This window comes from Hemiscyllium ocellatum, chromosome 19 (assembly GCF_020745735.1).
Source record: "Hemiscyllium ocellatum isolate sHemOce1 chromosome 19, sHemOce1.pat.X.cur, whole genome shotgun sequence".
Lineage (NCBI taxonomy): Eukaryota > Metazoa > Chordata > Chondrichthyes > Orectolobiformes > Hemiscylliidae > Hemiscyllium > Hemiscyllium ocellatum.
Genome location: NC_083419.1, coordinates 71,037,878 through 71,059,912, shown reverse-complemented (window position 1 = coordinate 71,059,912; position 22,035 = coordinate 71,037,878). Strand labels below are relative to the sequence as shown.

The 22,035-nt window shown below is 40.6% G+C and overlaps 1 pseudogene; it reads left to right on the top strand.

The window, feature by feature from the left end:
• Positions 1-860: 860 nt before the first annotated feature.
• LOC132824818 (Ig heavy chain C region-like) overlaps positions 861-22,035 on the top strand; it is a 59,224-nt pseudogene continuing 38,049 nt past the window's right edge.

Below are 22,035 nucleotides of genomic sequence, written 5' to 3'. Positions count from 1 at the left end.
TGCACAGCCTAATTGTATAATGTAAGCTTTTGCAGAAGCAACACCTGTTCCCTTATTCTGCACAGTTTTAACCCGATACCTTACACTTCCCATTGAATTTGATTTGTTTTTTTAAACAAAGTATTTGCAACAATCACCTGAAACAGACCTGAAGCTGCTCAATTTTACTTGCACCATTAAAAAAAACTTCCAAAGAAGCAATTCAGCAAAACACATATCCCAAGATGTGTATATGCCTGTGTTTAAGCATAACCTCATGAGCCCATGTGTTCGGACTGTACAAGCTGATACCAGGATCTGGTCTCAGCCTCCAGCAGGACACCAACAGGCGGAAGGTGTGAACCTGCTCTTTCTGATGGTCATATAAATCCGGGGCACTGGACCGTAGTTCAGCACTCCTGGATCGGCTTTGTTTAGAAAGATCTTGACAGAACCGTTTCCCACAAGTGTCGACAATTTTTCTAAGGTTTTTACTGACTTTCTGATCATGTGAGTGTTTTTTTGTTCCTATCTCCCTTTGTTACTGTCTGTCTCAATGTTAGTCTACCCCAGGAATCTAAAAGACACAGCCATAATTTTATCAGCGTTAATGCTCAAGGTTTATTTGTTTTCTTGTTAAAGGTGTCCAGTCGGAGGTTGTTTTGACTCAGCCAGAGGCAGAGACTGGCCATCCCGGAGGCAGCCTGAGACTGACCTGTAAAACCAGCGGCTTCAATCTTGGCAGCAGCTCCATGCACTGGGTGTGACAGATTCCCAGACAGGGTCTGGAGGGGCTGCTGTACTACTATAGTTCATCCTGCAATAATTATGCACCAGCGATTAAGGGGCGATTTACTTCAAACAACATTATAGCGTTGGACATGAGTAACCTGAAGATCGAAGACACCGCCATCTATTACTGTGCAAGAGAAGTGGGTATTGGGGTGGCACTGCAATTATGATCAATAAAAAAAACCTTTCAGCCCCCATTGTTTGAAACTAGTCAGTGATTACTCCTACAAACCATCTAAACTTGCAATGCAGTATTAGTTCTGTGGGGTTTTATGCAAATATCACTGTTTAATTTGTAAAAGTGGTGATAATTATTGAGACAATTATACTGTGATGAAGATTTAGCGTGACTTTATTTTGCCTGTGGTTCAGAATATTTGAAATAATGTCAGTTTTGTGTTTGTTTTTTTGCAGACCCAGTTAATGTGAGACCTAGCCCAGAGAATGTAACACTGTGACTATCCTGCTGACTGGGGCCAAGGGACCGTGGAGACGGTGACTTCAGGTGAGGACCTTGAACTTTCTTAATGACTTTTTCTCGTAATGTTCTATTCATGTGAATAATTCCTGAATTAAATAAAACTCAGATTCCGTGCTGAGTTTGATTTGGTTCGGATTAATTTTTGTTAAAACTGATTATAGGCTTCAATTAAGGCTCAGCAAATAGCTAAAATGGTGATGATGGAGTCAGTTGTTCGGTTTATCTCTTGTTTTATCAGATGAATATTCTGTGTGGCTGTGTTACTTGAAACACCTAAAGTCTCTTAATCAGGAAGATATAGATAAGGTTTAATGTTGAGGTTCTGTTCGCCGAGCTGGAAGTTTTTGTTGCAAACGTTTCGTCCCCTGGCTAGGCGACATCATCAGTGCTCTGGAGCCTCCTGCAAAGCGCTTCTTTGATGTTTGACACCCGGAAGCGGCAAGGACAGGCCACTATAAATACCGGAAGAAACATCAAAGAAGCGCTTTGCAGGAGGCTCCAGAGCACTGATGATGTCGCCTAGCCAGGGGACGAAACGTTTGCAACAAAAACTTCCAGCTCGGCGAACAGTGCCACAACAACGAGCACCCGAGCTACAAATCTTCGCACAAACCTTGAATAAGGTTTAATATCAGTGACACCCTGGACTGTGAGTTTTATTATCGACAACAAATGATAATAATTTAAAGATGTTTGAAATATTAGCAAACATGATTAAAATATGCTAAAATATCATTATTAATTTCTTGAATATATTCCCTGTATACATAATGTTCTTGCCATGATTATATTTTGTTGTTTATTTTGTTAATCTTGTTGATGACAAGCAGGTTAGAAACTGTCATAAAAGTTTCTTGCGGTGCTATATTTCATTCTGCTGATTAAATTCTGAGTTTGTTTTATTTGATTCTGTTGAATCGAATTGGTTGGATTCTGATTATCATTCATTTAAATCTATTGCTCTGAGTTGATTCCATTCTGATTTTATTTTCCTTGATTCTGTTGCATTGAGTTGATTGGATTCGTATTCAGTTTGTGGAATTGATCTGCGTTTTCACGCTTTCAGTAATTGTTTTTTTTCTGGTGAGGAGGTGGTCTGTCTGGATTACTTTTAAATACCAATATTTGTGAAGTTCTTTGTTTTTCCTGAATCAATTCTGCATTTGTTAAACTCGTAAGGCAATTTTTTCTCTGCTTGAATGAAAACATTACATCTGTTTGTAACTGTCTGAAAACCAACTTAAGGCAGAAACACGAAAGTGTGAGAAATGGAAAAAACATTTTAGTGCATTGACGCATTTTTTAAATCTCAGTTCTGGTTGTAAACTAAGTAAAAATTTGTTTTGAGTAGCCTCATTCAAAATAAAATTTGGGACTCAGATCTGAAACTGCAGAATTGATCAGATTATATAATTGAAACTAAACTTACTATAACACACAATTATAATGTGGTAATGTTTGTCCATTGAACTAATTTTGTTTTGACCTTAAAGTGATTAATCAATATATGCCTTCAACTGCTCTACTGTGCACTGCACAAGATTGTCATGATCAGAAAAGGTGTACAGGTTGGAAATAAATTGAATTGTTGCTGGAAACATTAAAGTTTTACGTGTTGTTATGTAAGTTCCCTCACAAACAAGGCTGCTGTTATGACTTCTTATTTCTATTCAATTTAATCATTAGTTTGTGTGATACTGAGCGGTTTTGTTAGATTTCAATGTGGGATTTTTTTTGTGAGGTTACATCATGTTCTTGGTTCTGTTGAAAATGTTTGCAGAGCCAGTTCTGCTGCAAACACATCGGTGTTCCTCAGTGTTGGGATTTGGTGATCTTTGTTCTGTTGAGGAGGAAATGTGCTTGGGTTACATTAAATTTGTTTTATTTGGGAAACTGTTTCTGGTTTCTACTTTGTTATCACACTGTTTACATGGTTGGTGACAGTCAACCGCTCCAGTTTCCTTCAGAGCTCAAGTCGGGCGGCCCAGTGGCCCAGTGATTAGCATTGAAGTAGCAGTTGGACATGATTTCAAAATGCAAAGCTCAGATTCTGGCAAAATGGCAGGTGGTAAGGGACAGATGCGAAAGGAGCTCGGATGCAAAGTGCACAGGTTGACTTGGGTAAGATGAGATGTCAGTGAGCAAGGACTGAGGTCATGTCTGGGGGAGTGGGGCTCTGTCAGAAGTTGTGAAAATGATGGTGCCAGGTCTAGTAAGGGCCAGATTCACCATGGACCAGGTGCAGGGTGGCAGGAGTGGAATTGAGAGAAAGGAATTGTGACTATATGTCCACCTGGATTATAGAACATAGAATGTAACAGTGCAGTATAGGCCCTTCGGCCCTCGATGTTGTGCTGACCTGTGGAACCAATCTGAAGCCAATCGATCCTGCACTATTCCATTTTCATCCATATGTTTATCCAATGACATTTTAAATGCCCTTAAAGTTGGCGAGGATACTATTGTTGCATTCCACATCCCTACTACTCTGAGTAAAGAAACAACCTCTGACATCTGTCCTCTATCTATCAGCCCTCAATTTAAAGTTATGTCCTGTCTTGCGAGCCATCACCATCCAAGGAAAAAGAGCCTCACTGTCCACCCCATCTCACCCTCTGATTATCTTATATGTCTTAAAAAAGTCACCTCTCAAACAAAAACAGCCTCAAGTCCCTCATCTTTTCCTCATAAGACCTTCCCGCCATACCGGGCAACATCCTGGTAAACCTCCTCTGAACTCTTTCCAAAGCTTCCACATCCTTCCTATAATGTGGTGACCAGAAGTGTACTCAAGACTCCAACTGCAGCCACACCAGAGTTTTGTACAGCTGCAGCATGACCTCATGGTTTTGAAACTCAGTCCTTCTACCGATGAAAGCCAACTCAAGGTATGCCTTCTTAACAACCCTATCAACCTGACTGGCAATTTTTTGGGATCTATGTACATGGACACCAGGATCTCTCTGCTCATCTGCATGACTAATATGGATTGCCTTGGATGTGTTTCTTGTGATAGAGGTAGTGTACTCCGGGCATGAATGGGTGAGTAACAGGGTAGGGTTTGTCAATGTGGGTGGGAATTTAGGTCGAGGCAAAGAGGGAGTGGTTAGTCTGAAAGATGAGAGTTTGGTGGTGAACTGTGTCAGTTTGATAGTTATTAAAGTTAAAGAGTACTTGTTAATTTCTCAAATCATATTGACATAAATAGTCAGCTGAGTTAGCTGTAATGCTTCGAAGTCTCTGAATCTTAATGGTCCTCCATTTTTCAGAGGCCTCCAGAGTTAAGATAATTATAAATTAGAAATTTCAACTTCCAGCCAATTGGCATGAGGTCAGTTGTGACAGCCATCCTCCCAGTCCCAGTGCTCAGCTCCTGCCTGTGCTGCTGCAGTGACCTTCCTCCCAGAGAGACCATTCTGCCTTGCATTGATAAATGAGGAGGGCTCACTGGATCTGAACTGTTCACTCTGATTTCTGTCCAGAGATACTGCCAGCTGTTGGATTTTTCCAGCAATTTCTGTTTTTGTTTCTGATTTCCAGCAGCATGGTGCCTTGTGGAGCAGCACACTGATTCCATGGTTAGCATTACTGCCTCACAGCGCTAGGGACTCTGGTTCGATTCCAGCCTCAGGCCACTGTCTGTGTCGAGTTTGCACATTCTTCCCGTGTCTGTGTGGGTTTCCTCCCAAAGTCCAAAGATATACAATCTGGGTGAATTGGCCATGTTGTGTTCAGGGATTGGGAGGTTAGGTCCATTAGTCAGGGTTAAATGTAGAGTAATAGGGTAGGGGAATGGGTCAGGATGGGTTACTTTTCAGAGGGTGGGTGTGGATTTGTTGAGTCAAATGGCCTGTTGCACTCACAGTAGAATTTCAATGAATCCGCATTTCCTTGGTTTGTATTTTGTGAAACCTCTCTGTTCTTCACTTGCAATCCAGTGAAAGTGTGCGGAGTTTGTACATTCTCCCTGTGTCTGCATGGGTTTCTTCCGGGTGCTCCAGAGTCCTAAAATGTGCAGATTAGGTGAACTGGCCATGCTAAATTGCCCGTAGTGTTAGGTGAAGGAGTAAATGTAAGGGAATGTGTCTGGGTGGTTTGGTGTGGACTTGCTGGGCCAAAGGGCCTGTTTCCACACTGTAAATAATCTAATCTAACTATTCCAGTCTCATATACCAGTACTTGACCCATTGCCTTGTGTGACTTGCCTTTGCAAGGATACATCTTCATACATGTTATGAGGGGCTCAGTCTCTACATGACTTGTAGGCACTGAGCTCCAGACTCACACCACCCTCTGTTTGATTTTGTTTTCCCCTGAGTTCCACCCTAAACCACCTGGTCTTACCTTCACCTTGTGCCCTCGAGGCATTGATCTCTTCCTCAAGGGTTTGTACAGTTTACCCTGTCTGGTATTATTTTAGGCATGGACATCACAATCATCTTCTCCCTAATTCCCCTCTGCTCCAAGGAAAATCCCCATCTATCTAATCTGGCTTCACAACTAAAACCCTCCAATCCCTGCAAAATCCTGGCAAATCTCATCAATGCTGCCTTCAGTATAATCACATTCCTTCGATAACATGCACACAATGCTTCAGTATGGCCGAACCAGTGTTTTATTTTGTTCCAGTATCATCTTCCTACTCTTCATTGTCAATGTCTCGGCTAATCAAAACAAATATCCTACAGACCTTCTTAACCTCTTTATCCAGCCAACACAGTACTATAGGGGACCGGTGAGCATGTACACTAAAGACCTTCAGTCCTTTCCAGGGTTCCGCCATTCAAAACGTAATACCTCGCAGATTCTTCTGCCGAATTATGTCACCTTACACTTATCCAGAATGATTTCCATCTGCAACTTCTCTTCACATATAACTAACCCTTGTACATCCTCCTGAAATCTGAAGCTATCATGCTCATGATTTACCAACACGACAACTTCCTTTCATCTGTGAACTTACTGGTTAACCCTCCTACATTCTCGCCTCAACCATTGATATATAAGAGAAATAGCAAGGAAATCAACACGGATCCCTGCAGATCACCACAAGGCATAGATTTCCAGTCATGCAGATGCACTATGACCATTATCCCCTTCTCCCCACCACTCAGCCAATTCTGGATCCAATTTGTCAAATTAATTTGGATCCTATTGGCTCTGATTATTGCTATCAACTGGACATTGAGTTATCTCTTTGAAAACTACCATCAAATTTTTAAGACATGACTTCCTCTGAATAAAACCATGCTGAAAATTGTTGATTGATCTTCCAAATGAAGACTAATTCTGCTCCTCAATAGTTCCAATAGTTTCTCTACCACTGAGACGAGCTTGACAGATCTGTGGTTTCATTGTTTATCCCTTCATTCGTCTTGCATAACAGTGCAACGTTGGCTGATCTACACTCACTTGGCACAACTCCTGTGGCCAGACAGTAATTCTAAATTATAGTCAACGACCCAACTATTTCATCCTTTGCAACACTCAACAGCTTGTTATACATTTCATCTGCCCTGGAAATATAACCACTTTTCATCCAGCAAGACATCACAGAACATCACATTATCTGTCCTAATTTCTGCGAGTACATCACAACACTTCTCCATGATTTCTGTCCCCACATTGTCCCTCTGACCAGTGAACACTGACACAACACATTTGTTTCCACCGCAACCTAATCCTCTGGCTCCACGCCAATAATAACACTTATGGGCATTACTGTTTCCCGAATTACTCGTTTATGAATGAGCCTGTAACTTTTAAAAATACTTTCCTTTATTTTGACTGCTATTATGTTCTTATGGTTCCTTTTGCTCTCCTAATTCCTCTTTCTTGCAAACACCCCCTTTCACGTTCTGTACTTCATTCTAGTTTCTATTGTTTTGAGATTTCAGTATAGACCAGAAGGCTCCCTTGTCTTTCGTTATCTCACCCTCCATGCCCTTTTATGCTCAGGGCTCGCTGCATTCTTGGTTCCACGCTGTGGCTTCATGGGAAATGTCTTCCCTGTGCTTTTCCTATTTTTGCTCTTAAATGTGGCCCACTGTTCTGACTTAGATTTACCACCAAGTGTCAGCTTCCAGCCAATTCTGTTCAAATAATTACCTGACCTTATTAACATTGTCCTTCCCCTTTCAGAACTTTGGGCCCATTTCTATCCCTTTCCAGAACAATCTGGAATCCAGCAGATTTACAATCGCTGTCTGTCAAGTGCTGCAACCTTGGTGTTTTACCCACTGGGTCGACTTCATCCCCCAAAGTTAAGTCCAGGTTCACCCCTCTCTTGCAAGGTCTGGGTTAAAATTCTCTGTATTAAACACAAACTTTGTTAAAATATTCTCCTAGGACATTTTCAGATTTCTGCTGCCTCTAAATGGTTGACAAAATGAATATCCAATCCTACGCTGAGGAAGTTAAAATCCTCTTTTCTCATTCCCCTATTTAACTTATGTTTCTCTAAAATCTGCCCATGTATCTGCACTTCTCAGCCTTATGGACCTACAGTAAGGTCCATCGTGCTCTCCCAGTTGTTATGTTTGCTGTATTTTGGTTTTGAAGTACTGGCCATTTGCCTTCGTTCAAGGAAGTATCCATCATTTAATTTCTCTTTCCAGCTGAAAATACTCTTGTCAGAATTACAACAGAACCGACATTCTCGACCACCTCCCCCTCCCCCCCCCCCCCCCCCCCCCCCACCCCCCATCCTATTCCATCTTTCCCTGTCTCGCCTCAAGATACTAAATCCTGGAATATTGAATAATCACTCCTGCCCCTCTCTCAACATGTCTGTGATAGCAACTACGTCATTTCCTCATTTAAGCCATTAATTCATTTGCCTTGTTCATCAAACTCTTTCATTAAAACCAATACCATCCAACATTGCTATTTCCCTTCTGATTTAACTAGCCTAACATTTCTATGCCTCCTTGACTCCCTTGCTGTGTCCTCTAATTTTAGCCCTTCACGTTGTCCTGCTGATCTTTCTGTGTGGATCCCAGTTTCTCTCGCACTCTGCACAATTATGATTCTGGTAATATCGGGGTTAGTATCCATTAACTACAAGAGACCTTGATATATAAAAACTGTTTGCATTTGTTATCAAATTCGTCAGGTAATTTATATGTATGTTTTCTAAAGGTCCAGATGTTCTCCCTCCAACTCTTCTCCTAACTGTGAATCCCAGTGAAGAAATCGCAAGCAGCAAGTTTGCAACCGTCGTCTGTTCAATCATTGATTTCCATCCAAAGTCAACCTCCGTGAGTTGGTTGAAAAATGGCCAGCCTTTGGATTCTGGTTTCTTCACGTCTCCCATGTGTGAGGTGAACAGGAACTTCTCAGTGACAAGTCGGCTGATGGTCCCTTACAGTGAATGGTTCAACTGCGCAGTCTATACCTGCCAGGTCACACATGGAGAGAAAACTCAAAGTTAAAACATCACCACACTCCAGGGTAAGAGACACATACCGAGAGAGCTACAAATCATTCTGAACTCAGATGTGAATCAAACACACAAATTTATCAGGCTTAGTAAACACAATGGTACAGCTTCTCATTTCCCAACATGTCATGTGTCTCTTATTTCTGTTTGAGTGTCACATTAACATTGCTCATAATTCAATACTTTAGCTAATCAGAAAAGCATATTTTCTCTCTGTTGAAGACCTATAGACAGTGAGTTTTGTCAAATAGTTTGTTAGCTGACCATGCTGGGAGAGGCATTCAGAGTGCCGAATCCTTGCCTGGTAGTGACCTCAAGGATGATTTGGGGTCAGAGGTGGCTGAGAGGAATCTGATTGAAACTTAGAAAATACTAAGAGAACTTGGAGTAGAAGTTTTGACCGGTAGACGATACGAGGACCCAAGGGTATAGTCTCAGAGTCAAAGGGGAGCACCATTTGGAACTAAACTGGGGAGGGATTTCTTCTGCCAGAAAGTGATGAATCTGTGGAGCTCATTGCTGCAGAGCCCAGGCCATTGTGTGTATTCAAGACAGAGATAGATCGGCTCTTGCTTAGTACGGGGAGAAGGCAGGAGAATGGGGTTGAGAAACATATCAGCCATAATTGAATGGCGGAGGAGACTTGATTGGCCCAATAGTCTCATTCTGATCCTCTATCTTATGACCTTGTGGTCTCAAAATTACATGGTAAAAATATGCAGTGACCCTTACTTGAAAATAAATCAAAATTCATTCAAATTCATTCCCTGCTCAGGAATGACTTGTTAGCCTTGGGCATTGTACGACACAGTTTTTTTTTAATATCTGATACTGAGCTCTTTAACTTCATTTATGGGATCAGACCACAGACCAAGTGGGTTTCACATTTGATCAACTGGGATAAACGTGCGCTCACTGAGCTACTTTAAGACGCTCTCTGTAATTAGTGAGTGAGGCAGGAGAATAAATTCTGGTGGGAATGCTACAATTGGGGTAAATGAACTAGGAATTCGAGACACACTGATTCAGCCTGATTTGGGATGGATATGTTTACACAGTGAGTAGTAGACATCTGAATAAAACCTGTGCACATTCCCATCGAGTTTGTAGATTAATTTTAGATGCTTCTGCTTGTTTTTTTTGTTCAATTAAGAAATTTTAAAAATGCAGCTTGGTAAAGAAAGTGAATGTACAGACCAGTCATGACCTCATTGAATGGAGGGAAAGACTTGAGGGGATGGGTGTCCTTCATGATGTCCAGTGCTGCACTCAGTGTCTTGTTTTCAGATCTACTCCAAATTCAGCCCACGAGGAATAATGTCATAAATTAGAGAATGATGTCATACCAATAATGCCAAGTATTTTTGATCACATTAAATATAATGAACAGAATTTCCATGGCCATTCACTGCTCCTGTAATACTTTAGAACCTCTGCAAATGCATGAAGACGAAGAGAATAATTAGGATTAATTACAATTTGTCCGAAATTCGGGGTCTGATTTGGCGCTCAGCGTGACCAGCAGCATTTGCATGTAACGGTCATGGACATAAAAATGACTTCATTATATACAGATTACTCTTGTCCGAAATATCAATACATGGTCTTAAGTAAGAGACCAACTCTGAAAGAAAGGTAACTTCATAGATTACATTATGGTATTTTCGATAATTTTAAATTTTTCACAGGTTTCACTTGTTAGAAAGCCAGTGTTCTTTAGGAATAATTACACAGGGTATGTTATAGGGAATCACGAATGCTTTCACAGATCAAAATACATAAACAATAGAAGGCATCGTTTCAGCAATAGTTGGAAGTTGCCATTTCAAAGGTGGTTACTTCACTTTGTGAGGAAATAACCTGAAGAGTGGGTGTTTTCATCCGAAAGAGGCATTTTCCATTGATTTTGATTTCTGTTTCATAGGAGATACTGTGTGCTATGATTACACAGTTAAAACCCTCCCACCGCCAGTAGAACGGTGGGGGCGACGGTGACATTAACTTGCATTGAGTCCAATCTTCCTTCTGGAGTCACCGTCACCTGGATACAAGAAAAGAAGCCTCTGAAATTAGAAATTGCTGACCAGCCTGGACAGAATCCCAACTGCGTGATCAGCAAATTAGACATTTCTACTGAAGCCTGGCTGAGTGGTGTTACTTTTGAATGTGTGGTGTACCATCAGACTCTACCGACTCCGCTGAGAGACTCCATCCACAAGGAGAAAGGTGAGCAGTGAGATTAAAACACACAGGATCTCATGCGTAATCCCGATCCAGTTACACCAATGGCAGGCTTTGATTGGTAATGAACAAACACCGTTGGGAGCATTAATGATGCATCTGATGGCAGGATAGCTAAGTAGCTGATTAAGAAAGAGACAGACCAAAGGATATTCTATTCTGATTAAGTCAGATAAGGTGGGAAGAAGCCTGGGTTGTGACGTCACCATCAGCAATGACAAATGGCCAGAATGTCCTTGTTGTGGCCTGGAAACATGGAGGTGACTTTCAAATTAAACTTTTTACATCTTTTACTGAACATCGTGGATACCATTCTGCTCCTTTTAGATAATCAAAGTGAATAAATTCCAAATTAAAAATGGCATACTTTAATATTTATTGATTCTGGATTTTTATACTTGATTTATATTTGTCTCAAATATTCTGCAGTGATTAATCCACTGGAGCCATCACTGTCTGTGCTCCTGCCATCAACAGAAGAAATCTCCACTGAAAGGGTTCTCTCCCTCACCTGTTTAGTGAGAGGTTTCTCCCTCCGAGAGATCTTCGTCAAATGGACAAACCATGACAAGCCTGTAAATCCCAGTAACTACAAGAACACCGAGGTGATAGCGGAGAGCGACATCACCTCCTTCTTCATGTCCAGCCTGTTATCCATAACAGCGGAAGACTGGGCCAGCGGTGCTTCTTACTCCTGTGTGGTGGGATATGAAGGGATTCCGTTGAAGATCAGCAACAGAACAGTCAATAAATCCAACGGTAAACCGAGTTTTGTAAACATTTCGCTTGCACTGATGGACACTGTTAATAAAAATCTCTAAGTTGTATTTAATAATTCAACAAAAGTAATAAGTTTTTTTCCTCCAGTTTTGAGTTAAATAGACAACTGCTGAATTAATTGTTTCCTACTCTTCTATTCCATCTGTGCAGTTGAGATTAGATTAGATTCCCTACAGTGTGGAAACAGGCCCTTCGGCCCAACAAGTCCACACCTGCCTCCGAAGAGCAACCCACCCAGACCCATTCCCCTACATTTCCCCCTGACTAATGCACCTTACATCACGGACAATTTAGCATGGCCAATTCACATGCACATCTTTGGACTTTGGGAGGAAACCGGAGCACCCCGAGGAAACCAACGCAGACACGGGGAGAATGTGCAAACTCCACACAGTTAAATTGGATTATTAACAGATCTGGGAAGCGTGTCTTGTTCAGTTAATGTTCCCGCTTAGATTCCCCCGGGTGAGAAACAGAGTAAAGCTCACTCATTGCAGGATTTCCCCAAGTACCTTATGCACCCTAAATCCCACTGTGATGAAATCAGACAATGTCCATTCTCCATCACGGGTAGACCATGAGTTTTGAACTTCGTGTTCCTGATTCCCCGATTGGCCATTCTTACTAAATTTAGGTTAGCGTGGTGCTGGGAAAACACAGGCAGCATCCGAGGAGCAGGAAAATCAACATTTCGGGCAAAAGCCCTTGGTGAAACATCGATTTTCCTGCTCCTCGGATGCTGCCTGAACTGCTGTGCTTTTCCAGTACCACTCTAATCTAGAGTCTGGTTTGCAGCATCTGCAGTCCTTGTTTTTACCCATTCTTACAAAATTCACATAAGTTTTAAACTGCCACATTGCACTAATTGGAAACGTAAATTTAAGAGACTTTTAAACTCTTAAAGAGATACCGATCGTAAAGAGGGCAGAGCAATTTGAATGTAACTTTTGTTTCTGGGGAACTGCCAGGGATCTTGCCCCAGTGCATGAATTGACAGAACGTATTTTCACTTTCACACCAAAGAGAACCGACAGATAAGTTGTTGTGGAGCACAGGGAAGAGGAGAGTGGAACGGTCTGTACTCTTACTCCCAGTGCAGAATTTTCACAGTAGGGGTCCTCTGTAATGTAACCCAGTTACTAACAGGTACATTCAGCTTCTTGATTACTATTTGAAGATATAAAATTTCCATGCAATATAATACCTTTAGAGTATGTTGGACATGCTCGGCCTTGTTAACAAATGATTAACTGTGACTCCCATAATCCAAACCTGGTGTTTGCATCATCCCGGTTTGTATTCCATAGTCTTGTCTCAGTTTTCTGGAGCACATGGGATCAATTATAGTATTCGAATACCTGATGTTGCATTGTTTCAAATACAGAACACGCGTTGCTATTTTCTAATACACATACTCAGAAATGTTATCTCTTGGGCAGTGGGATTTGAACTCAGGCCTTTTGTCTCAGAGACAGAAATTCTCTCACTGCAACAGAAGTGTCGCTCATAAAACGCTTATCTCTTCACGATGATTGGAAATGTTTCCTACAACACCAAGGTCAGATCAAATTGTGGGCAATCCATTAAAATTAGAACAATAAAATTAGAATAATAAAAATTGCAGTCTGGTATAAGAGCAGAAACGCACACAATACAGAGAGATGCTCACAAATGACACTCGTAAAGACACATAAACAGGCTCTCACCTAAAGACACATTTATGTACACACACACACACACACACACACACACACACTCTCTCTCAATAAGATGTCACATACATATACACGCACAGAGCCACACATGCAAATGGTACTTGAACATTCATCTAAGCTCTCACAAAAACTCACACACACTGAAAGAAAAGCTCATACACAAATGACCAGGAGTACTCACACATAACCATGAAAACCATAGACACACGGTAACACACAAATGGACACAAATACATATGCATTCATACAGCACAATGCATACAGACATAGATGCATGAACACAGATACAACATGCAAAAAATGCCCTCCTGCATATCGACTCACGCAGGCACATAAGTGCGCAGAGATAAACATTAATATCATTATTTTCCCATTTTCATAATCACAAACATATGATGACAGAGGCACTTTAATTATTTATTTTTAAACCACTTTGATCAGTACGTATACACAGTCACACATACACACAAATTCAGACACGCAAGTGCACAGATCAACAAAAAGTGGGACATTTATTAAACAAGGATAATGGCACAAGCATCAGCAACCATCCACACACAATAACACAAACAAGCTTCTCAGGATATGGTTTAGGATAGATTGCCACACAGGCAGACATCATCACATCAATATAAACATCCAACAAAACATGACATTGCACGCTCACGCTTATTAATAACAAAATGAAAATAACCTTGTGTAGGTAGGATCTGAAATAGACACAAAAACACACATTTTTGATAACACTAATGAAAAGTGAACAGCCACAAAGACATTACGAGATAAACATAAACATCAACAAAGTGGCATATTAGCAGGATGACTCTTATAATTGTGAATTGAACAAAATTTACGTGCACAAACATGTGAGCACACCAGCAGGAAAGGAGCATAAATATGTTTATTCATGCACAGACTCCAACATGGGCAAGAGTGAAGTCAGAGTACCTCATAACCACATACACAAACATTAAAGGAAAACCATACATATCAAGCAGTAGATCAAATAAATTAATGGACACATGCACAAAAACGTATCCTAAATATAGAGACCCTACAAAAAAATATATGAAGCAATGTTCTTACTGTGGATAAAACTTATATTCATGATCTTCTAGGAGAAAGTGAGGACTGCAGATGCTGGAGATCAGAGCTGAAAATGTGTTTCTGGAAAAGTGCAGCAGGTCAGGCAGCATCCAAAGCATCCTGAAGAAGGGCTCATGCCCAAAATGTCGATTCTCCTGCTCCTTGGATGCTGCCTGACATGCTGTGCTTTTCCAGCAACATATTTTCAGTTATATTCATGATCTGCCAAGCAATTGGCCACCAATAACTAAAGATGAGAATCACATTTGAATTTTTATCCAATGATGGCCACAATTTTCAACTAAATTGCTGTCACAGCCTATATTTAAAATATAATGATATAATTAAAATAATCGTCAAATAATAATATCCTTCAATAATAGATTAAAAGAAAAAAACTAATTTAAAATATTCTGACACGCACAGTGAAGAAAGAACATGCGCAGTTAGTATGTGCAAGTTCTTGCTGAGAGTCAATAATGCACTAATAGATCCAGATAGTCACATTTGAGAAACATCTGACTGCTTTATGAAGATGTAATGGTCTCCAATTACATGACTTGGATGCAGATAGATCGGACTGGATCAATAAACAATTTAAGTGTGTTCTCTCGGCTTTATATTTGTAGATTCAATAGATCGCACCTGGATTGAAAAATATGAGGATGATAATGGCAACTGCTTCCACATTCATCACCCTGGTCTTCCTGAGTATTTTTTACAGCGCTGCCGTCACTCTGGTGGGAAGGTGAGAATAATCACATCTTTCACACGCCAAGCAGCCCAATATGTTTTGTGTAATTACTAAGTATGAATAAAAATTAAAACTGGAATGTCCCTGACCATAAACATCTACGTCGTTGCTTTCTCTCTTTTCCAGATTAAGTGAATGAGTTGTGGACCTCGTGGGTTTTCCAGATCTGCTTATCAAGGTCTCTGAATTCCCAATCTGCAATCTGTCCTGTTGCTGACTCTCACAGTGAGATCACTTCAGTTTATCAGTGTGTAACTGAGACAACGATTGATGGATTGTCCTTTTTATTTTGATATCATTGAGATGGTTGTGGTTGGAAGAATTTGTAGCTTCCCAGTTGTTTGAAACCTATATATTTTGTTTTTCTTTGTTCCTTATTCAGAATGGTTGCCTACCCTTTTATGATGAACCGCTGTATTCGCTTTCTGTTGACTGTTACAGATGTACAGAAAATTCACAGCTCACAGCACACACAATCTCGTCTCAATGTGGCATCCAGTCTTTGTATTCACTTCTGTTAACATGAACATAAACTTTTGGATAAAAATTAATAAACCTTGAGTTTGCTTAATTCTTTCTTCAACGCCAGTCAGTAATAATACATTTTCCCACATCCCACTCCTTTCCCAGCCAAGGACTTTCACTTGTTCTGTTTCGTTGTGTTTCATCCAGACATTTAATACTGTGTCACCATGCGGCTCACTAATGTCAATGCATCTTTCACACGGTATGCCTTCTGATACACTCCAGAGGCAGAATGATTCGTCGGCATTTCATCTTATGCACCAAAGGTCATGGCCATGGGTCACGTAATGGTACAAATAAGGAGCTTTCCTCCACCAGAAGCCTATAAAAAGCAGGCAACGGAGTTTGAAAGTTTACTCTGCTCTGTCTAAACAAAAAGTACTCCCAATGTCGGGACAGTCTGGGTTAGTAATGCATAAATTGCCACCTAAAGCGCCCAACGAAACATTTATCAGCAAAAGGACAACCTTCAGTCAAGTATTCAGGCACAACACATGTACAATCTCAGGGTGGATTCTCAGAACTGGAGTTTTTCCTCATACATAAATCTCACGAAGCACAAATCCTGGGATCTATTTGATACAGCACACCTGGCAAGTCCCAGGAAATGAGACTGAGGTATATCTGATACAGGAATATTACTGAACAGCAACCCTCAAAAATAATAAATCAGAGGTTGATGTCGATCAGGCCAGGCAGAGCTCAGAAGTACTGGAAATATTCAACCATTGGATTTTAAATGATGCAAGACGGATCATAGCAACTGCTCACAGAGTGTGGAAACTATCAGCAGAGGAGAAAAGTCCATTTCTCAAAGTCAGTGAGGTACGTCATCCCGGGAACAGTGTTGTGTCGCAGTTATGCAGCCTGTCTCATAGTTTTACATTTTTTCAAAACTGTGGCACCTGAAACTGGATGCAATATTCCAGGTGAGACAAGCGACTGTTTTATTTCAGTTTAACATAATTGCTTTGTGTTTGTACTCTACAGCGTTATTGATGAATTCGGGTTTATTTGCTTTTCTGTCCACATTCCCTGATTAGTGCAGATATATATGGGAGATCCTCTGCTCCTGCACCCCTTTGGGTTTATACCCTGACTATTCTATGTTCCCCTGAGCTCATCACAAAACAAAGAAGCACGTCAACCCTCCCTGAGACAGAGATCTACCTGACACACCAATATTAATGAATAACAATCCTCAAAAATGATAAATCACAGGTCAATTTCGATCAGGGAAGGCAGAGATCCGAAGTACTGGAAACTTTGCTGCTTTCCATGTCCTTTCCCACAAACCCTCGGTAAAACTTTGAAGTTCTTAGCTGTTCTCCCAAAATCCTAATATTTTACTTTAAATTGTGAATATTTTTTCTGTAATTTTGCCTTATAGACCAAAGCACAGGTTGAAACAATAAGAACTCCAAACACTGAACTCCGAGAACATCCACAATAAAACAACCTACATTCTGAAACGGCTAACACCCAATTACAGATGGTTGACAAGTATAAAACAGCCATGGTCTTAATAGCTTGGATGCAGACAAATTTGTTAAGTGTTCAAGAAAAGTTTCCTCATTAATATGTCGATGTAACTACCACAGAAGGAGCAAATCCTGACCTACTCTTGTGACATATGGCAGGGCAAGCGACTGAAGTGTCAGTAGTGGAACAGTTTGGTGCCAGGGATAATAATTTGATTAGTTGCAAAGTATCTACGGAAAGGATTGGCATTGTTTACAAGATAAAGTTCTTAATTGGACTTGGGCAAATGTTGATAGTATGAGACACAAACTTTCAAGGGTTAATTGAAGTAGACTGTTTGCAGCTAAAGTGTTGGCCAGCAAGTGGGAAGCTTTCAGAAATAAGATAACGAGAGTTCAGAGGCATTATTAGATTAGACTAGATTAGACTTACAGTGTGGAAACAGGCCCTTCGGTCCAACAAGTCCACACCGACCCGCCGAAGCACAACCCACCCATACCCCTACATTACCCCTTACCTAACACTATGGGCAATTTAGCATGGCCAATTCACCTGACCTGCACATCTTTGTGACTGTGGGAGGAAACCGGAACACCCGGAGGAAACCCACGCAGACACGGGGAGAACATGCAAACTCCACACAGTCAGTCGCCTGAGTCGGGAATTGAACCCGGGTCTACAGGCGCTGTGAGGCAGCAGTGCTAACCACTGTGCCACCGTGCCGCCCACCATTATGTTCCCATTGAAGTGAAGGTAAGGCTTGAAAGAGGAGGGAACACTGGAGGAATAAAGATATTGAGGGTCTGGTTAAGAATAAGAAGGAAATATATATTAGACATAGATAACTGGGATCAAATGAATCTCTTGAAGAATACAAGAGGTGTAGGGACATTCTAAAGAGGGAAATGAGGAGGGAAGAAAAGGAATATTGGATAGCCTTGGTAGATAATGGAAAGGACAATCCAAAGAGCAAAGGAATAGAGTCATAGAGATGTGCAAAATGGAAACAAACCCTTTGGTCTCACTCGTCCATGCTGACCAGATATCCTAACTAATCTCTTCCCATATGCCAGTACTTGGCCCATATCTCTCTAAATCCTTCTTATCCATATACCCATCCAGATGTCTTCTAAATGTTGTAATTGCACCAGTCTCCGCCACTTCCTCTGGCAGCTCATTCCATACACACCATACTCTCCATGAAAAGTTGCCCCTTAGGTCCATTCAGCTTTTTCCCTTCTCACTATAATCCTATACTCTCAAGTTCTGGACTCGCCCACCCCAGGGAAAAGACCTTGTCTGTTTACCGTATCTATGCTCCTCATGATTTTATAAACCTTTATAAAGTCACTCCTCAGCTTCCAGGGAAACCAGCCCCAGCCTATTCAGCCTCTTCCTATATTAATGTATGTGGCTATGAATATGTAACAGCCAAGAGGGATGGCTTCATAGATCATGCTACATTTTATACAAATGCTGCTTTATTTTCATAGCAGTTGGTTTAAAATCATGGATGGGTGCCTTTTTAATTTGATACCAGGAGCACAGAAAGACACGGGGAGATAAACTACAACAAAAAAGGAAATGGACAAAAAATAATTGCACTATGGATAACCTCACCATATGATTCATGGAAAAAAAATTCCTGCTTTGACCTTGCAGCTAATTGAGCCTATTAATTATCCCTGTGTTTGTAATAATTTCATCTATCCATCATTCTACATTCAATTGTCATAGTTACCATGAGGACTACTGCACCTCCCTATGTACTTAACTAAAAATTCAAAATAAAATAAAAATGCAAATTAAATATTGTCTCTCATTATTACAAAAAAAAAGCAATTCAATGACATCAAATTGGAAGAGAAATGTGATAAGATAGTCAACTTTGAGGACTGCAAGAAGTTGCAAGAGGTCATTAATTAATTTACAGGATGGTCAAATAATTAGCAAATGAAGTTCCACACAGATAAATGTAAGGTGTTACGTCTTGGTAGGAATAATGTGCAGGCCACTTATTCGAAGATGCACATCTAAGTCGGGGAGACGAACTAAGGGATCGTTTTTGTGATAAAGAGACAATTATATCAGTCACTAACAATTTCACCACAAGTTCTGCAGGCCAGAAAGACACAAACAAAGCTCAAAGCTTTATCTCTAAAAGGTTACATTTGAAAGTAGGGTCCCTATAAAAATTTGGTTAACAATAATTGAGAGTATTGCCTGCAGTTTCAGTTGGCATGCTATAGAATGGATACAGTAGCACGAGACAGAGTGAAGAGAAGATTTCTAAGAATGATACACAAGTTTCTGGCTGTGTATACCAAGGAAGAAATGTCATGCTGCTCAGTTCTCTCTTGAAAAGAAGGCTGACGCTTCTAAAATTATGAAATGTTTTGATCAGAGAAGGTACAGAGAAAACATTTCCACTCATTCTTTAGCTACCTTTTCATTGTTCATGACTAATGATGACTTTTGGATTCCCGTTTAATGTTAGTTGCCAGTTTCATTTCCTTCTTCACTTCCCCTCTGAACTGCCTATATGTAGTTCGGTTCTCACTAAGGTTATCAATAATCCTCATCCTTTGTTACATCATGCAGGGAATTAGAGTTTTGTTTTTGCCACCATTTCCTGCTTGTGGAAACACTAAGACTGTAGATGAACAATCTCCCCTTGGAAGGCAGACTGTTTCATTGCAGTTTTGCCCAAACTTATGCTCAAATGTACTTGCTGCAAATGTCCTCTTGCTGCATTGAAATCGGCCATCCTCCAATTCAGAATTTTTCTGGATTGTTCCTTGTGCATTTTATACCCAAGCTAAAATCTTTGCTTCCCTAAATGACCCCAATCTGATATTTAATATCTTTTACACATATTGTGTGTGCACGCATATTATGAAGATGGGACTGCAGGTTGAAGAAATTATTAGGATTCTGAACTTTATAAATAGGACCTTCGCATGCAAAATATGAAAGTTATGATAAATGGTTATAAAACATCCCACTTTTCCCTCATATCCACTATTTATGCAGCATGCTTCAGGAAGGGATTTGAGAGGATGCACAAAAGATTCTTGAGATGAGCAACTGGACAAATATGTGGAAAGTTTGAAGAAGCAAGGGCTGCTCTTTATAGAGAAGAGACGATGAAGAAGACAGTTTACATGTGGTCAAAATCATGAGGGATTTGGATAGAGCAGGTAAGAACAAACAAACAATTGGTGGCTCAGTAGTTAGCACGACTGCCTCACAGGGCCAGAGCCCTGGGTTTGATACCAGTCTCAGGTGGCCGTCTGTGTGGAGTTTGCACATTCTCCCCGTGTCTGCATGGCTTTCCTCCGGCTGTGCAGGCCATGCTAACTTGCCCACAGTTCATTGATGTGTAGGTTAGGTGCATTTATCAGGGGTAAATGTAGGGGAATGCATCTGGATGGGCTACTCTTTGGAGGGTTGGTGTGGACTTGTTGAGCCAAATGGCCTCTTTCCACACTGTAGGGGTTCTATTTAAAAAAAGACTTGACAATAAAAGGACACTGATTTAAGATGATCAGCAAAAGAAAAATAACAGTTTGGTTGGTTTTTGTTTAAAATAACATAGTTCAGAACTGGAATGCTCTGCTTAATATAGTAGTAGTGGAGACAGCTTCAACTAAGGTCTTCAAAAGGGAGCTACAAATTTCTGAAGGAGACGTTTTGCAGTAGTACTTAGTAGAGAGACTTGGGAGTGAATGTAGGCAAGTTCCTATTTGAGAGCTGGTACAAACATAATCAAATCACTGCCTCCGAGCTGTTACCATTGACAGTTGTATGACATTGTACAGACTACCAGCTCTCCAGCTATTTTCTAAACGTTTGCTATATTCTGAAATATGACGAACTTAGTCATGCATGGAACTAAAGTTACTTTGCAAACACTTCACTTGATCCTGGAGAACCTGCATTCCTATTTTCCTCACCGTTTGTACTGACAATGTTTCCAGAATAGTAATTGATCAAAGAGCACAAATTAAGGCATTTAACATTAGTAATCTTATCCAGAATTAAGTCCAAAGCAACTTAACAAAAAAAAATCAGACTTGAGATTCAGTATTTCAAGCCTGGTCAACTAGTTTTCTTAAGTTAGTCAATGACTTTGTAAAGATTAGAGTAATGCTGAAAAAGCACAGCAAGTCAGGCAGCATCCAAAGAGGAAAATCAATGTTTCAGGCAAGAGCCCTTCATCAGGAATGACTGTGTAAGATGGTCGTGTTGGTATAAGGTTCCTTTCACTTCCACAGGATGTCTACAGGACATCACAATGAGGCAATGCCTGGGGTTGGGGTGTGGAAGAGACAGTACAGAATAAAAAGAAGAGAAAACCATTTCTTCAGTCTGTCACCCTTGGTTGTAGCTGTTTGTGGGCCATGCAAGACCTTCACACTGAAAGACAAGCAACATCCAACTGACCATTAAAAACCTTTGGATGTTTTATGCTGATTCAACATTGTCTACTCTCTCAAAATAAGCCAAACATTTCAGAACCAGTCTAGTAGTTGTTTTCTGAAATTGCTGTAGCCTGGGTTGATGCCTTCCTGAGGCAATCCTGAAATAATCTTAGAACAACTGCCAGCAGCTCCCTTTCATATTATTGGATCCCAAATACACAGCAAGTTTAATCTGATATCAGACCAAACTTACTTACCACTTAGTTTCCGACAATTTGAGGTTTCCACCTACTTCACAGGGTGACCTATCAACATTTTCACAGCTGCAACTGGTC